This window comes from Chroicocephalus ridibundus, chromosome Z (genome assembly GCF_963924245.1).
Source record: "Chroicocephalus ridibundus chromosome Z, bChrRid1.1, whole genome shotgun sequence".
In the NCBI taxonomy this organism is placed as follows: domain Eukaryota; kingdom Metazoa; phylum Chordata; class Aves; order Charadriiformes; family Laridae; genus Chroicocephalus; species Chroicocephalus ridibundus.
The window spans coordinates 2,013,682-2,030,496 of record NC_086316.1 but is presented as its reverse complement, the minus strand read 5'-3'; the positions used below and the strand labels follow the sequence as shown (position 1 = coordinate 2,030,496).

Here is a 16,815-nt window from a genome sequence, read left to right as displayed (position 1 = left end):
AAAACGATTCTTCTTCAAAATCAAACCCATTTCTTGCCGTGGCACTTTAAAAATGTAAGATACAAATAAAATATTCCTCAATGCAAATTTCTGCAATAAAAGAATGCCTATTTTGCTTCCTTAAAATAGCATTAAAATCTTTGTATAGCAGTAAGGACTCTGACAATACCAAAATCATAGACAGAATTATTTGCTGCTGTATAGGAACACATATTTTCATGCATACAGTGTTCTCCACAGGGTCGGTGCCTTTAATCTGTAGTGACCAGGCTGGAGTACTTTTCTGTGCATAAGAAGGCTCTGACAGCGGCAATGAATACCCTGAGACCCCAAAACCACTGCAAGAAGCCAGACTTTCCTACAATCTTGTGGAAGATCTGATCAGCTCTCACTTAGCTATAGCTTTGCTTATTCATAGACGGTGTAAACAATTTGATGCAACACCGTCACACCCTACATGATTAAGGCTCCAGAGAGACCTTATTGTGGCCTCGTAATATATAAAGGGGGCTTATAACAAAGATGGAGAGAGACTTTCTACCAAGGCCTGTAGTGACAGGACAAGGAGCAAGCGTATAAAACTGAAAGTGGGAGATTTAGATGAGATCCGAGGCAGAAATTCTTTGCTGTGAGGGTGGTGAGCCCCTGGCCCAGGCTGCCCAGAGAAGCTGTGGCTGCCCCTTCCCTGGAGGGGTTCAAGGCCAGGTTGGACGGGGCTTGGAGCAACCTGGGCTGGTGGGAGGTGTCCCTGCCCAGGGCAGGGGGTGCCACTGGGTGGGCTTTAAAGTCCCTTCCAACCCCACTATTCTATGGTTCTATGATGTTGTGTGTCACTCTGTTTGCATTTTGAAGTGCTACTGGGAAGTCCAAATAGTTACTGTCTCCATAGGGATTCTCTTCTGACGACCTTTAAGAACGAACTGGTGAACAGACTGAAACTATTCCTTCAATTGTCTGGCCCAGTGAGTGCTGCTGCTCCTCACTTCATCTGCAATATACACAAAACTCCTGTTTTTCATGGCTACGTCCATCAGATAAATTTGATTAAAGCTAGTCAAGAATTTCAGGAGCTCTGTCCTGCAGGTTTTAGTAATTAAATGATTGGCTTAATTTTTTTACTGTACTCCAGTGCATAGTCATCCCTAAATTTACAAGGATCTCACCACTTACATCAAGAGATAAAATTAAGCACTGATTTAATAACCTTGTTTTGACAACCAATTGCATGCTACATTCCTGCAAGTTATTTTTGGACTGTATGTTGCAAACCAGTGTAATTTGCATGACCAAGGCTAAGTCTGTTGAAAACAGCTCAAAAAATGGATACATAAAGCAGAAGATATAAACTGCAAAACTATCATATTGCATTCAGTAAAATAACTTTTGTGACTGATTTTTTGACAGATTTAATATTTTATCACATCAGTTCCAAAATCCAGAAGGAGCATGCTCTGAGGCACTTTTGATATTGTATTTGTATTTCTGCTTGTTTTACATTTCGTTTCACCTATGCCTCTCAAAGGAGATCAAATTAGTTATGAAGATCCAAATTTCAGTAACACGTGGAACAGCATTATTATATGGATGAATTTCTAGAGAAATTCAGTTACTTCAGTAGAATAGCAGTTTTATTTTTTCAGCCAGTTTTTTCTCTCTAAGGTGATTTCATAGGAAAACTACTTGTAGTAACTTGTTAGTGCAGTGCCATGAGAACTGAATTCAAGGAGCCATGGCTTGGTTTTCTGAAAGTGTTAACAGTGTTTCACGGAATCACAGAATCATGGAATTTTCAGAGTTGGAAGGGACCTCTAGAGATCATCCAGTCCAGCTCCCCTGCCAAAGCAGGACTGCCCAGAGCACATCACTCAGGGCTGCGTCCAGGCAGGGCTTGAAAGTCTCCAGAGAAGGGGACTCCACACCCTCCCTGGGCAGCCTGTTCCAGTGCTCTGTCACCCTCACCGTAAAGAAGCTTTTTCTCATATTTGATCAGAACTTCCTACGTTCCAGCTTGTGCCCGTTACCCCTCGTCCTGTTACTGGGAACCACTGTAAAAGAGTCTGGCTCCATCCTCCTTAAACCCACCCTTTAGATACTTGTGAACATCAATAAGGTCTCCCCTCAGTGTTCTCATCTCCAGGCTAAAGAGTCCCAGCTCTCTCAGCCTTTCCTCGTAAGGGAGATGCCCCAATCCCTCAGTCATCTTTGTTGCCCTACACTGAACTCTCTCCAGTAATTCCCTGTCCCTCTTGAACTGGGGAGCCCAAAACTGGACACAGTATTCCAGCTGTGGTCTCACCAGTGCAGAGCAGAGGGGGAGAATGGAATGACCTCCCTCGACCTGCTGGCCACTCTCTTCCCTATGCAGCCCAGAATTCCATTGGCCTTCTTGGCAACAAGGGCACATTGCTGGCTGATGGATAATTTACCGTCTACCAAGGCCCCCAGATCCTTTTCTTCAGAGCTGCTTTCCAGCAGGTCCACCCCTAACCTATTCTGGTGCCTGACGTTCTTCCTCCCCAGGTGCAGGACCCTACACTTGTCCTTGTTGAACCTCATTAGGGTCTTCTCTGCGCAGCTCTCCAGCCTGTCTAGGTCACGCTGGATGGCAGCACGGCCCTCTGCGGTGTCAGCTACACCACCCAGTTTGGTATCATCAGCGAACTTGCTGAGGATACACTCTGTCCCCTCGTCCAGGCCCTTGATGAATACGTTAAACAATACTGGTCCAAGTTTTGACCCCTGGGGGACACCGCTGGTTACAGGCCTCCAACTCGACCCTGCTACATTAATCACGACCCTCTGAGTCCTGTCACACAGGCAGCTCTCAATCCACCTCACTGTCCCCTCGTCTAGTCCACACTTCCTCAGTTTCCTGAGGAGGATGTTATGAGAGACAGTGTCAAAAGCCTTGCTGAAGTCAAGGTAGATGACATCTGCTGCTCTGCCCTCACCCAGCCAACCAGTTAGAACATCATAGAAGGCTATGAGACTGGTCAAGCGTGATTTACCCTTGGTAAATCCATGTTGATCACTTCCAATAACTTCCTGCTCCTGAACATGCTTGGATATGACAACCAGAACGAGTCGCTCCATTACCTTCCCAGGGACAGAGGTGAGACTAACTGGTCTGTAGTTCCCTGGGTCCTCCTTCCTGCCCTTTTTGAAGACTGGAGTGATATTGGCCTTCCTCCAGCTCTCGGGCACCTCTCCTGTCCTCCATGACCTTTCAAAGATGATGGAGAGTGGCCAAGCAATAACATCTGCCAGCTCTCTATATATTCTCATCAACCAAACCTAATGTAAGCACATGAAAATCCACACTTGTAAGCACATACAACAAACCAAAGTACTGCATTAACAAAAGATATGCAAGAAAAACAGTCTGTATTATTATCTAGTCAGAAAGCTCCTGCATTGACAGAGTTTATTTATGGCTGCACAATAAAGCACAGTGATAAGTCAGTCCTACACATTTTCAAGATAGGTAATATATTAAGAAAAAAATTCAGTCTCTTGTCCCAGAATTCAAGTAATCTGCTCCATGTTGCTACATGTATCTGAGTTATCTAGCATATTAAAGTATTACTAAGCCCTGTAAGAACATGTTGCACAACAGAATTCAACATATCTTTTTGTTGGAGCAAACTAAAACTTTTTATGCTCTTTTGTGGCCAAAATACAGTCCATTTCATTTTGAAAGACCAGGCACACTGCAGCACACCCATTTTAAACTTCAACTTGATGTTACAAATACCCAAGAAGTTACTACCAGAACCTACCCAAAAATAACAGCAAAAGATACAAAAAGTTACCTTCAGAAATTACCACGGTAGTATCAGCATAACGCTTTCCTCGCAATTCTGAAGCACGGATAAAACCCAGGGCTTTTAAGTCCAATATCCTACCTTGGAAATATTTCTCCATAATTACGCACACAGAAGTTATGTTTGTGCCTGCCTTCAAATGTGGCCCTAAATGCCTAGAAAAATCTAGCAGATTTTTAGCAGCTTTTAGAGTAGCTCTTTGTGGTACCCAAATAAGAGGACTTGCTAGTTGTGTTCTGCTTCTTTCTGCATGAGTTGCAGAACCTCATAGTTTTCCTCCTGCCCCCAAAATGCCTGTCTGAGGCTTTTTTCCAGTGAAAGATTCGCAGTAACATAGATTTCCCACAAGATGCCTTATATAAGCAGCACATTTTCAGCAAAGTTGTTTGGCTTCTTTTGTTACTAGAGATCAACTGCTGCAGGAAAAGGAAAAGAAATCAATTTGTTTGCTTTAACATCATGGCTCGCTCTCAGCTATTCAGCACGTGAAACTCTTCCACGCTATGCTGGATATGTCATTGCCTCAGCTTTAGCCTCTCTTTGTAACCCCCAAGTCCCCCACCCAGATGGCTGGTTGGACACCCTCAGAAGCTCCAGACTTGACCAGCCTCTAGAAATGTCTACGTTCCTCATCAGAATCACATACTATGATAAGAAAATGAAGAAAATGGCCTCTGCCACTGGCAAATCAAAACAAAGAAGCAAGGCCAGATGTTTCCAAGGACAAGGCTCCAAGAAGAGATCTCCCTGAACGGTGGCTGTCAGCTCTTATTAGATCCTGCAGGAAAGAAAGCTCTTCCAACAAGCACCTGGCCACAATCAGTCCTGCTGGAGACCAGGCACTCATCCTAATGGTGGGTTAACAAAGCCCAGGTATACAAGAGCTGGTTCTTCTTTGCTATTCATCACAGCACCAGGCTGAAGTAGGACTTCTGTTTAACGCTGACTCCTTAGCCCTTACTCCCACTCTCCTAACTGATCCTTCTCCAGCCCTGAAATCTTCTTGTCCTGGAGCACGTATGTCCAGGAATCTGTTGCCTTACTGGCCTCTGATAAAGTTTTCTACCTTATCTTTCCGTTCGATATATCCTTTGGCTTCTCCAGCTTCCTTACTCCTGACTTGCATATTGCTCAGACTCTCGAATCAAGAGAAATCTTTGGCTTCTTTTGTAGATAGTCATGAGTTCAGAAGGGTTTCTCTCAAAATCAAATTCAACTCCCAGTGCAGAGAGAAGAAAATCCCTTGAAAATCCCTAAGGAATATGAAACAGAGAAAGTCTATGTATCGGTTCCTTTCTACCCCCTGACAAAGGCTGCCAGCAGCTAAAAAATCACCAAGCTAATAACGACAGCAGACTTAATTTCCAGAATAAAGCAACCTAGACTCAAGAAGAGAGAGGTTTACGGAGGAGCTCTTGCATCTTTTTCATGGGGAAACTGTCTATTTAACAGCACATGCTGTATTACAATGTCTCTCACTGTTCGGGATATGAAGTCTATCAGTGATAAAGAAAAATGCTGGTATTTTTCTGTGGCTTATTCAGTTTTCTGTTTGATTTTCTGTTTGGCTTCTTGTCTTGCCTGTTTCTGCAAGGAGGTTAACCCAGGATAGTTTCCTATCACGCAGTTTTCCTCACCACGCTGACATGAGTTGCGCCAACACAGCAGGGTGAGACACACAGATTTGGGAAGGAGCAGACCCCCTAGTGGTGGTCTCCTTAGTGAAAGGAATGTCAGTAGAATCATGTGTTCAGACCCACAACAAATCACTGTATGTGATTATCAATATCCACACTAAATCAGCGCCTCACAAGAGTACTCTCAGTCCTGCTTTCTGCTGCTAATTGTCAAGCGTACTGATTTACGGGTTCAGTAGTCAATGGTGGTCAGGGAGACAACACAGACAACTCCTCAACCAGCCCTTCTTTGCTATCAGAAAATCATTACTTCTCACACTCTCTCTCATAGCCACAGGTAGAAAATGCTATTGGCGACTTTTAGCTACCTGAAAATACCGCTCCAGAGATGTTTTTTAAGGCTTGACTAGTCGTTTGACAACTTGCAAAGGGGCAAATGCATACTGATGAAATTGAGAGCTGGGTGTTGCCCAGTGGTAAATGAGTTTGGCAGGCAAATAGAAAAATCAGGGCAGGAGGTTTCAGTTACACCCCAAAACAAGCAAGGATACTGGAAAGAGGGCAGGCACGGGTTTGTCCTTTTCAGAATATAACAAGCCACACTCTGTGCTTAGTGGCTGTTGACTAAAAGAGCAGTGTTTTAAAGACTGTTGGGGCTTAAAATTGGACCCCCCAAGAGTTTAAATATAAAACAAGTGAGAGATTAAAATAGTGTATTTTGACACAGGCAGATATAAGTATATAACAAAATATATGTTTTATAAATATAAATATACTCAATGTTTTCTAGGACCTCCGTTCATTACAATTTAAGATTATTTTGCTGGACATTAAATTTCAGTCCTGCTCCAACCTCCACCACTTTGTATTTGCCACAGCAGTCCTGGATGGCCTGTCCAAATTTTGTGACCAACGGTAACAAACAGCTTCACAAGTTTTATATTTAAATCTACCAAATCAATTAGCTGCTAGCCGTCAGGGGTAGTAAGTTTCCAGCTAGAACAGCTGACCAATAAGGAAATCTCACACTGACTCCCGGACACAGCAGCTCCTGGGAAATAACCTCACACACTTCAGCAAAATGGTCTTCATCCTCCCCGTTGTCCATTGGCACTGGTAATCCCACCAGTCCAGAATTATTACTTGATCTTACTTAGCTGAAAAAACCCAGAAGCTGTGGTTCATTGAGTAAATTTACTCCACATTGCTTCCCCCTCCCACTTAGCCATAAGGATGAAGGAAACACGGAGCCAAACCCGTGTGCCTGTCTGCCATCCTAAGGAACACCTATGACTGCCGCATCCATCAATGAGACCATTAACACTTCTCAGAACGTCTGTGGGTTTTGATAAGTATCTTGCAACACATCGTAGGAAAAATCACGGACAAAACTGTTAAGTAAAGGAATGTTGCAGCATGAGTTATCTGCTCGTAACGCTAAATGGTTAATAATGCAAGTGCTCACCTGACGGATCCCATGATTAACTGATCCGATGATCAGTTTTGTTAGCACAATAAAGTAGAATGGAAACAATTCTCTCTCATATAGCCAAAATGCTGCATTTAAAGCAAAAAACCACCAACAGATGAATGTGAAGATGAGCTCAGTTCCATGTGGGTGGATGGATGGTGGCCTCTCATGTGTTTGAGATTTTGTCCTGTAACAATCCCGAGACAAAGCTTTACGTGGTTCTGAAAGACCAATAGGAATCAGTGAAATCTGCACAAAACTCTGAGTACCGTATTTTCACTAGCTATCTACCTAAAAATTGATGGACTACGACTTTTAGTAGTAGTATTTAAGTCCTTGTGTTACTGCACTGTATTTTCTATTATAGCAAGTTTAGGTGAAACAAAAATTTGAGTCAAAACCAAGATAACCTTCAGCTTTCACAGCAGCTGGTGATGCTATATCGCGGTCATTAGAAGCAGAGAGGCTGTGCTGTCTCCAGCCAACGGGGTTTTCAAGACCAGACTAGATAAAGCCCTGAATAACCTGGTCTGACCTCATAGTTGACCTCCAGAGGTCCCTTCCAACCTGAATTATCCTATGAGACTAGGAGCACTCCAAGTGCTTCATCTATTATTGGTGGATTATACTATATATATAGTTTGTTACTTGATATTACTTATTTTTCCACAAGTCTGTTATTTAACTCTTTCTTGCCTTACTAAGCAAGTAAGGCAAGCACTGTGCCAAACAGAAGGCACATCTTTCTATGTTAGCGACATTCATTCTTAAGCACTTAAGATGATCTTTACATTTCTTCTATGCTAATTAGCCCACATATTCCAGATCCTGATTCCAACTGGTGGGTGTGGGAGAGAAGGGAATCGCCATCATTTATCAAAGGTTAAGACTACATTCAGAGATAACTTGGCTCGCTCCTTTTAAAAGAAAGCTACTGCACAGCTAAAAATTGTTAGCAGCTTGTAAGACACATAAATAACAAATAAATAATGTACTCTCCAATTTGAACTTTACGCTAGCAATAAATTATTGAAGAAAGCTGCATTCAGGAGAGCGCAGTGTCCAAAAATTTCTTGCTTTTTCATGTCATGAACCATGTTCAATTATTGCTTACTGGAAATAGATTATTTCAGACAATAGTTAATTCTAGAGACGCTGCCTATTTCGCTGAATTCATATGCTAGGTGCCATTTTAACATCTCTGCTAAAATAGGTGGCCAGTCAATTTATCGCTTTAGTTCCTCTCTTAAAAATAATGTGTACCAAGGTGCTTATTTGGTACCTACCCTAATTTTACATTTAAGCAAAATTAAAGCACCACCAAGCTGTATTATGAGTGACTTTTAAAACACCATGCCATTCTAGCTGTTTCAGCAATACTAGAGTAAGGTTCTCAAGTTTGTAAGGGTATGCTATTCTAACATGCATTTTGACCAATTCGACCAAAATGACTATTCGTGTATCAAATACAGTTCCAAATGCTGCAAAATTTTAGAAAGCTACTGTAATTTCTGTTTCTTACTGAATCACTCTGTATAAATTGATTTTACAATCTTTGGCATTTTGGTTTAGAGAAAGAAAACAAAGGAGGCAGAAGAAACACACCTATTTTTGCAAAAGAAGTATAATAATATAGACAGTTGTTACAATTTCTATGACTTTTTAATCAATAGAATCAGTCTACCTATTTCTTAAGAATAATATCACTTAAATTGTTCTTTATATTTACTACTACTTAATTACTCTACTTTGCTAAAAATAAAGGTCATTAAAATCATCTTGAAGCTTGACTTAGATTTCAGAACTAACCTGCAAGTTGTAAAACCTTTAACTATGTTCCATTTAACGCATTTAATAGATGTAAAAGCTCACAAGTGATGATATAAAGGATAATTTACGCTTGCAATGCATTTTTGTCCAATTAATAGATTGCCTGTGTGTTGCATATTTTGCATGACAAAAGAGCAGAATATTAAACTGCCATTCATAATGAAAATGCACTTTGCAAATTAAAAGTGCCGAAACAGAAATTTTTCACCCTGTTTAGGAAATAAACAGTCCTTAACCAATTAAACTGCATTGTAATAATTCTATGATTTATTGCAAGTTGTTTAACTTTCAAAACTCGGCTAACCCATATTAAGGTCACAATCCATCATGTCTTGCTTGGAAAGCCAGCAAATAATGGCTGTTGTATTAGCTGCTTTTGATGATAGTATGAAAGAAGTATTAGCACTTGTCAACAAAACTGCTTACAACATAACATTAGCATGCATGGGCTGCTGTACCTATTTATTATTCTGGCAGCTTCACACATATTGTTACAAGCTTATAAAACATTTTGTCGGGTGGAAACCGAATGTACACTGTTTGGTTTTCTGATAGACTGGCAGCATAAATGTCTGGGCTGACTTAGTTTAGTTTAAGTGTAAATAGAGACACAAATTCTTCAACCTGTTCTCTTATTGATACTGAAAAGTGCTGAATTATTCAGCATCCAAGTCTTCTGTTTGTGTCTATCACAGTTATCAATTACCCATCAGTCTTCTTGTCAAAACAGAATGGATTAATCTGGCTGAAAACAAGACAAATAAGTGGATACTATAACAGGGGTGCAGGGTTGCCAAACTGTCAAAGGGAAATCCAGGCAGTGACATTTGCCGTCAAAAGTCAGATATCTGGCTTAAGTGAGCAAATGATTTCCCTTTACGAGCCAAGAATGCACTTAGCTTACCGTAAGTAAATTAATCTGCCTACTTTGCCTACTAATGCATTATCAACGGTGATAGTCACAGCAATTCCGTACTTACTGCTCATATGCCTTTATGGCCCAACGCTTTGCCTGTAAGTTGATACTTGAACAGAAATATACACAAGATATTGTTTTATTTTATAAATTAAAAGAGAATTACTTGAATACAGTGACTTCTCAGTGTGGTTTACTTGTGTTAGTTTGACCCATTGTGCACATCAGTTGATAAGAGATCAAGTAAATCTTTGAACAGTGGGTTTGTGGAATACACCCAACTTCTGCTAAGTCTAACCTTTCGTTTTCCTCCCGAGCTTTGAAATCTTGCTTGGCAAACTCTTTAGGTCCATCTATTACTCTTGGGAAAGCACACAGATGCATGTGATTTCATTTGTACTTTTAAGATAAAATGTTAGTAACAGGGCACCCAATTTGGGACAAAGGTTTGGCACCCATTGAGTCAAGTCTTGGATTCCTATCTGAGGTTTCCAGTTTGTTTGCTGAGGGGGGTTTTTGTTTGTTTTATTCCCCCTCTGTGGTAATACTAGTAGAAATTACTTTTTAAACTATTTTAGCTAATCATGACTCGTGCCTGGAGTCTTGCAATCATGGCAGCAGACATAAGTGCTCAGTGTAAGCCAAACTTTCCTATTATATACTGCAGTGAAAGCTTTTATATTTCATATATTTTACACTTATTTTGGAAACTAATCTGCTACCCTATTTAAATTCCTACCTAGACATGTATCTTTAAGTATCGTGTTCCGGACTTTAAAATGCAGGGTTAAAGCTGGCAGTATTTCCTAGTATGTACAAAATAATATCAAGAAAGCAGATTATTCACAAAATCTTGGAGAAAATTTGCACTATCTGTTAAAGAGTTTGACAGACAAAAAGCATTATATCCATGCATTCCTCAATCAATTTGTAATTCCCAAAAAGTCAAAATATGGTCAAGACTAGTATAAGGTTAGTAAAATAATTTCCGTTCTTTCTCTTGTTAAGTCTCCATTTGCAAAAAAGAGACAGAAATTAGCAAGGGTATTTTGCAATCATTTCCCCAACATACTTGACCCACTGCTGATCTCTGAATATTCACTAAAAATACAATGAAACCCATTAAATGTTATATAATTTCAGTAACACAGTGAAATTTACCTGTTATATGTTAATCTTAATTTTTTTCATTTCTATTAAGCATGAACAGTACACAGCTGGCTCTGTTAACCACTTGATATTAAGCATCAGGATTTATTGACAGACATTTAACAGTCAAGAAAAGATTGCACTGGATCTGCTAGTTATAAAAGTTATTCAGACTGTATAATTCAGCATTGCTAGACATCTGCTCAGTTCTTTGACTTTTAATAACTCTAAGACTGTACTGTCAGAATTGATAAAGAATATATATATTCTAATATTTCTTGTTCTTCTTTTGGAGATATGCTCATTGTGATATGTGAATTTTTTTGTGAAATTAGTGTCAGGTCCATGTCTGATTTAACTCTCTTGATCAGTTCTAACTGAAACAGTGTAAAGAGATCTCAGACATCTTTCAGAAAGACCTTACCAGTTCCAACCAGGAAACAATATAAACCTACCCGTTACTCAATTCTTGACAAAACCGTTCTGTTCTCTAGCAAATTAAGGAATCATTTTTTCCCCGTGACTGGTGAGAGCAACTATTATTATTATAAATGATACAAAATAATTTAAACAGAAGAAATTGGTTGCTTCATGTCAAAGGTTTTAAAAACTACTGACAGAAATCAATCATTACAATGGAAAGAAAATTGCAGCAGAAACACTTCTTCTCCACTTTGGATATGTCAGAGAATAATTTTCGTTTTAATATGAGTTCCTCTATCTTGATTTTAAGATCCAGTGTATTTATTTGTTTGCCTAAAAAGTTACTCATTATGACTACCAGATGTAGCTGAATGCTTGAAAAGTGCCTAATTTTTTCACTCAATGTCTACTGGATTTCCAGCAAAAAGAAAACACATGTTTTATTACCATCTGTCACGTGGGAAAATTAGGAGAAGAGTAACGCTGGCATTATCAACCTATCGAATCACCAGCCAAGACTTATTGTTCTTTTAAGGTAAAATTGCACTAGTCAACATCACTCCTACACCTTCCTAAGATGGTTTCCTATGGTAAACATCTTGCAATTCTAATCTCACTCTGTTTTTCCCCAAAGCAAGGCACATACCTGACTTGGCTAAAAGGGTTCATTTTTTATTTTAATACCTAATCCAAATAAAGATTGCTTCTCATGAAGCATTGTCTAGATGTGAATATAAAGCAACAAAAGAGTTTAGCTTTTCTTCTGCAATTCAGAAAAAAATTACTTAAAATTAAATTAAGGAATGAAAATAAGTCCGCTATGGAAGAAGAAAAGGCAGAATCGAGAGGTCCCTTCAGTGGCAGGGACTCCTGGATGACAAGGCTGCTGGAGTTTCCTTTGTGGCAGTCAATAAACTGTCCTTAGCATCCAAGCTGGGGATGAAGAGACCTAACAAAGCTGCAGAATGCCGTGATCCATCCAAGTTTCAACACCTTCATGAGAACATGCAAGAGGTAAATATGTATCAGAGCGGTTGACGGTAGAATAACATACAATAAAGCACATCTTGCTTGATGGTTTCTTCCATGGATTATCAAAACGTGAGGTAAGTTAAAGCGTACTTCATACGAGCTGCAGAATTAAAAAGAACTACCTAAAATCTAGCATTGCAGATCATCAAACTTTCTATTTAGATACTGCAAAATCATATTTTGGCATTTTAATTAAGATTATGCAAAAATAAAGCATTTATGCTGTTTATTCTGAGGCTTCAGAGGAATTTTCTGAGCCTGAAAGACGAAACAAAACAGAAAACCAACGTAATCTCAAACCCACCTGCAGAACTAAAAAGGGTGGGATGCTGCTAAAGAACATTTTCAGGTAACTTTCATTATCCCATTTTCAAAAACTAAGCAAAATTCTATTGTGGAAAATTATATTATCTTCCCATAGCTTTAAGTTTTAGTTAAGAGTTAGCCCCTCCAAAGAATTAAATTAATTATGCATAAAGTAGTGATGTTAATGTAAAAAAAAATCTAAAATGCTGACAGTTCCCAAAATGAAAGATGCTACAGCGTATAGACGTTATACTATTTCTTGATATTATTACTATTTTTATTACAAGCCTACCAGATTAAGAAAGTGTTGGATTTACTCTACCGCCCAGAATACCCAGTCCTGTTAATAACCTGCTTGTTTCGATATGGTAGAATCTGTCTTGTTTAAAGCATTAGGCCAAGCAGAGTTACTATCAACTAGCTGGTGTTTGAAAACAGTTGTGAACTCACAAGGCCAGCAGACATTTTGATTATTATTATTTTCTGGTATTTTACAGTGGTCTAATGTTTTACTTCAAGTTAATTCTTTACAGTTTTTTGGGGAAAAAATCTAGAAAATAGAAAATAAACCATCGTGAATTGGTACATTTGAATGGTGCTTTATCATGACTTAGTGCACTCCTGCCAAATCTTCAGACAAGCGATTTCCTCTCTGAATCATCCATAATGAGAGGACAAGGATGGGAACTCCCTCAGTGATCACGGTTTATGCCAATTTTCATCCTAAAAATACTCACCTCTCACTCTTCAGAGCTTGTATGGAAAGAAAATCCCAAGAAGGGTGGTATAAAGAACCCCTTCTCAGAAGTTCACCATGTTACAAATGATAAAACCAAGACCCTGGCTAAGAAATTGACAGTCACAATTGCAGTAATAATGAGATATATGAACTGAAAACCATTGTTTAAAGATCAAACTGACCACAGCATTTTTATTGCAAGTCAAGATATGCTTTAGGGAAATGGCGGTAAGCAAAATTTCCCTTTCAAATCAGAAGAAAGTCTACTTTCAAAAAAAGAAGACAAAAATTTCCTGCGGGGTATTGGAACTTTTGGGTTCTTTTCATCAGGAGCCCACATGGCTATTAATACTGCGGGCTGCATTGAGTCAGAGTCACAAGTCTCTGGAACTACGTCTTCGTCAAACTCAATAGGAAGGTCTGCTTTCTCCTACTCATGCTTTTGACTTTAAATGTTTTATTTTGAGCTGTTTTCTTGGCCGTGAGGGGAAACAAATATCAGTCTTTCCAATTAGCACTAACTTTTTGAGAATGAAGTGTCTGAGATAACATCATCGTTATGAGTAACTTGCTTTCAGAACACACCTACGGGTATTCAGTAGTACAAGATCTGTCTACTTTTGATAACACTGTTACACTTATAATCATGGAAACATTCCAAATTTCTCTCAAAATGTCACAAAGAGCTACTTAGAAAAATATCATTGAAATGAACAGCAAGTTAAAAATTACAATTGCTGATCAAAATGAAAAACACTGATAACATTAACCACCATTAATGAGTAGAGCTGACACGGAACTTCATAGTTTCTCTTGAAAACATACCTTGATGGAAAATGTTGTTTAAGCAAAAGTTCAGTCCTTCACAGGAATAATTTTTTTTTTTCACTGAAATTTCTTACTTCTAAAGTGAAGAACAGAACTAAAAAAAATCCCGTGTCTGTCCATTATTTTGATTAAATCCAACTGTTTCATCTTACATCAGTTCAGTGATAATGTAAGCTTATTTGAGCTGCTCCTACACCTTAGATGGGCTGTGGATTGAATGCCTCATATCTCTCATTATTTCTTATGGGGAAGATTTTTATGCTGAACATGAATCTTTGGGTTAGTGAACAGGAGATTGAAGTGCAACATTGCTAAAATGAACCAAATGAAACATTTCCATTTAAGTCAAAATGTAACTGGAGCCATGCAAAGATCAGCTCAGAGATGCTCTATACTGAACTGTGCTTGAAAATGCTTCCAAATCCTCTGGTTTGGGAAGCAACAGTTTTATTTCTCACTGTTAATAAAAATTGTCTAAATAAAGATTATCACAGATCAGAAAGACTAAGTGTTGTAGTATTTTTATGTGTGAGAATAGAAACACATTTCAATTCTCAGTACCCCTGATTTTGATAAATCTACTGTTTGGAAACTCTGATTCTGACTGGACCCTTCTATTTGTTCTTGTTCAAAAACAATCCAAAACCTTATCTCTGGAAAACATGATACTTTGGTGAGAGTAAAAACCATTCCGTACAAACATTTCAGATCTGTATGGCTCTTTCGGATCCACACAGGTTTTATATATTATGGTACTCATAGCTGAGGAAGGTTCCGAAGACATCACTGAAATCTAGTTGTGTCATGTTTTCTCATCATTGCCACCACAGAGTCATTCTTAGGAAGCAGGCACTTAAACAAATACATTAAAACTCGAAGTCTTTTACCCTAGTGAGCTGAACTTTTTTCTCAATACCTCTTAGGCTGATAAAAAGCGGTCACATTGAATTTAGTAATACTGCATTTATAACTATTTGTATATCAAACTACAGATAGCTGATTAATATTAAAATACTGATAATAATATTAAAATAGCTGATATATATGAAAATACAGATAGCTGATTATTTGATCCATCTGCCTAGCATTGATCAATTTTTTATCTTATCTTAAATTTGTCCTTATCAAGAAGATGCTAGCAGACAAGAGCTAAAACCCATTTTTCTTTATCCAAAAGCTAGGGTAGGCGTATGCTGAAGCCAAGAAGTATGACGATTGATTACACAGTCATAGGTGAACTAGATTTCAAGTAGATAGCGTAAGCGTCAGCAAAAACATGGTTATACCACACTGGACCGTAGCAAGAAATACAAAACCTGCTGGAGAACCTCCTCAAGGACAGCAACCCTAATCTGTCTGCTGCTGTGGCCACTATCAGCGACTACCTCAAGCAGTTTAAAATGGATAAGAATACGGATGCTATGCAAAAATATTCTTACTTTGGGAGTAGAAAGATAAACTAAAAAAATATGTAAGAATGATATACAATAATTTGTAGAAACTACAAATGGTTTACAGTTTTGGAGAGGAGCAGAAAACAGATAGCAAGGAGTATGGAGGGGACACTGGGCTGACCAGCCACAGAAGACAGGCATGGTGCAAAGCTCTACTCTGTGCATGAACATATTTCAGAATTTGCAAGAAAGAGAAGGTTCTTTTGTAAAAAATTTTCCAGAAACATTTTAAAAAGGAAAATCTAGAAGGAAGGCACATGAACCTAAACGTAGGATGTTCACGTCCTTCTCCACAAAATACTTCCTCTAAACTACTTAGAGAATGGCACAAGGTTACTTTTTACCTACCCCCAGTTTGTACCTTCCTCATCACTTCCTACTGAAATGCACGGTTCTGAAGAAAAAAACTTTCTCTGCTTCCAAGACCTAACTTGCTAACCAAAACCATTGTGTGGCGGTTACCTTCAGGCTGGTTTTGCGTTGGACAAAAATATACTTTATACCAGTTACGAATTTGCCATCTTTCTATTTCCCTTGTGTTCTTTTCTAATAGTGAAAACAGAAGGTCTGAGTATAACCTTTATACATTAGTTACACGCGTATTTCAAGTCTGACGAAATACTGCTTTAGGTACAATACAAGCTCTCTAACCTCGCACCGCTCCTGAGCTCTCCCCAGTCTGCCACATCCATCGTGAGAGGGGTATCCACCATGGGAAATAACATGCGAAATGAGACAGAGCTTCTGTAATGATATTTCTGCATTATTCTGTAGCCTATTCTTTTTACATACCCTAATTTCTTTTTGACAGCAACCTCACTTTTAACAGAAATTTCCATTCTTCTTCTAAATTAATATTGCTAATACAGTAAGAATTGAGGAAAGAATATGAATGCTTCACATTTTTCTCCTCCTTTACTTTGCAGTTCATCTGACACTGTACCTACTATTCATTTAACATGGTCATGACTCTTCTCTGGACTTGACTAACTTTAAAAAAAAAAAAAAAGAAAAAAAGACTAGATCCTGATGAATAAAGCCAAGCTCATCAACATCAAGTAGGTTCAAAATGTGTCATCCAAGAGGTGTGTAACAAGTTTATTTGAAAATATCAGCAAAACCACTTTGTCATCAAAGGATCTTCTAAATTTGCAGATCTACAGCATAAGAAACAGCTGTTAATACCTGGCTTAGGTGTAAACTGCA

At 38.8% G+C, this 16,815-nt stretch overlaps 1 protein-coding gene across 11 annotated transcripts in view; it reads right to left on the bottom strand.

The window, feature by feature from the left end:
* The window catches only part of KIAA0825 (KIAA0825 ortholog), a 259,650-nt gene that overhangs the window by 38,088 nt on the left and 204,747 nt on the right, over window positions 1-16,815 (bottom strand). The gene's annotated exons all lie outside the window — the stretch shown is intronic.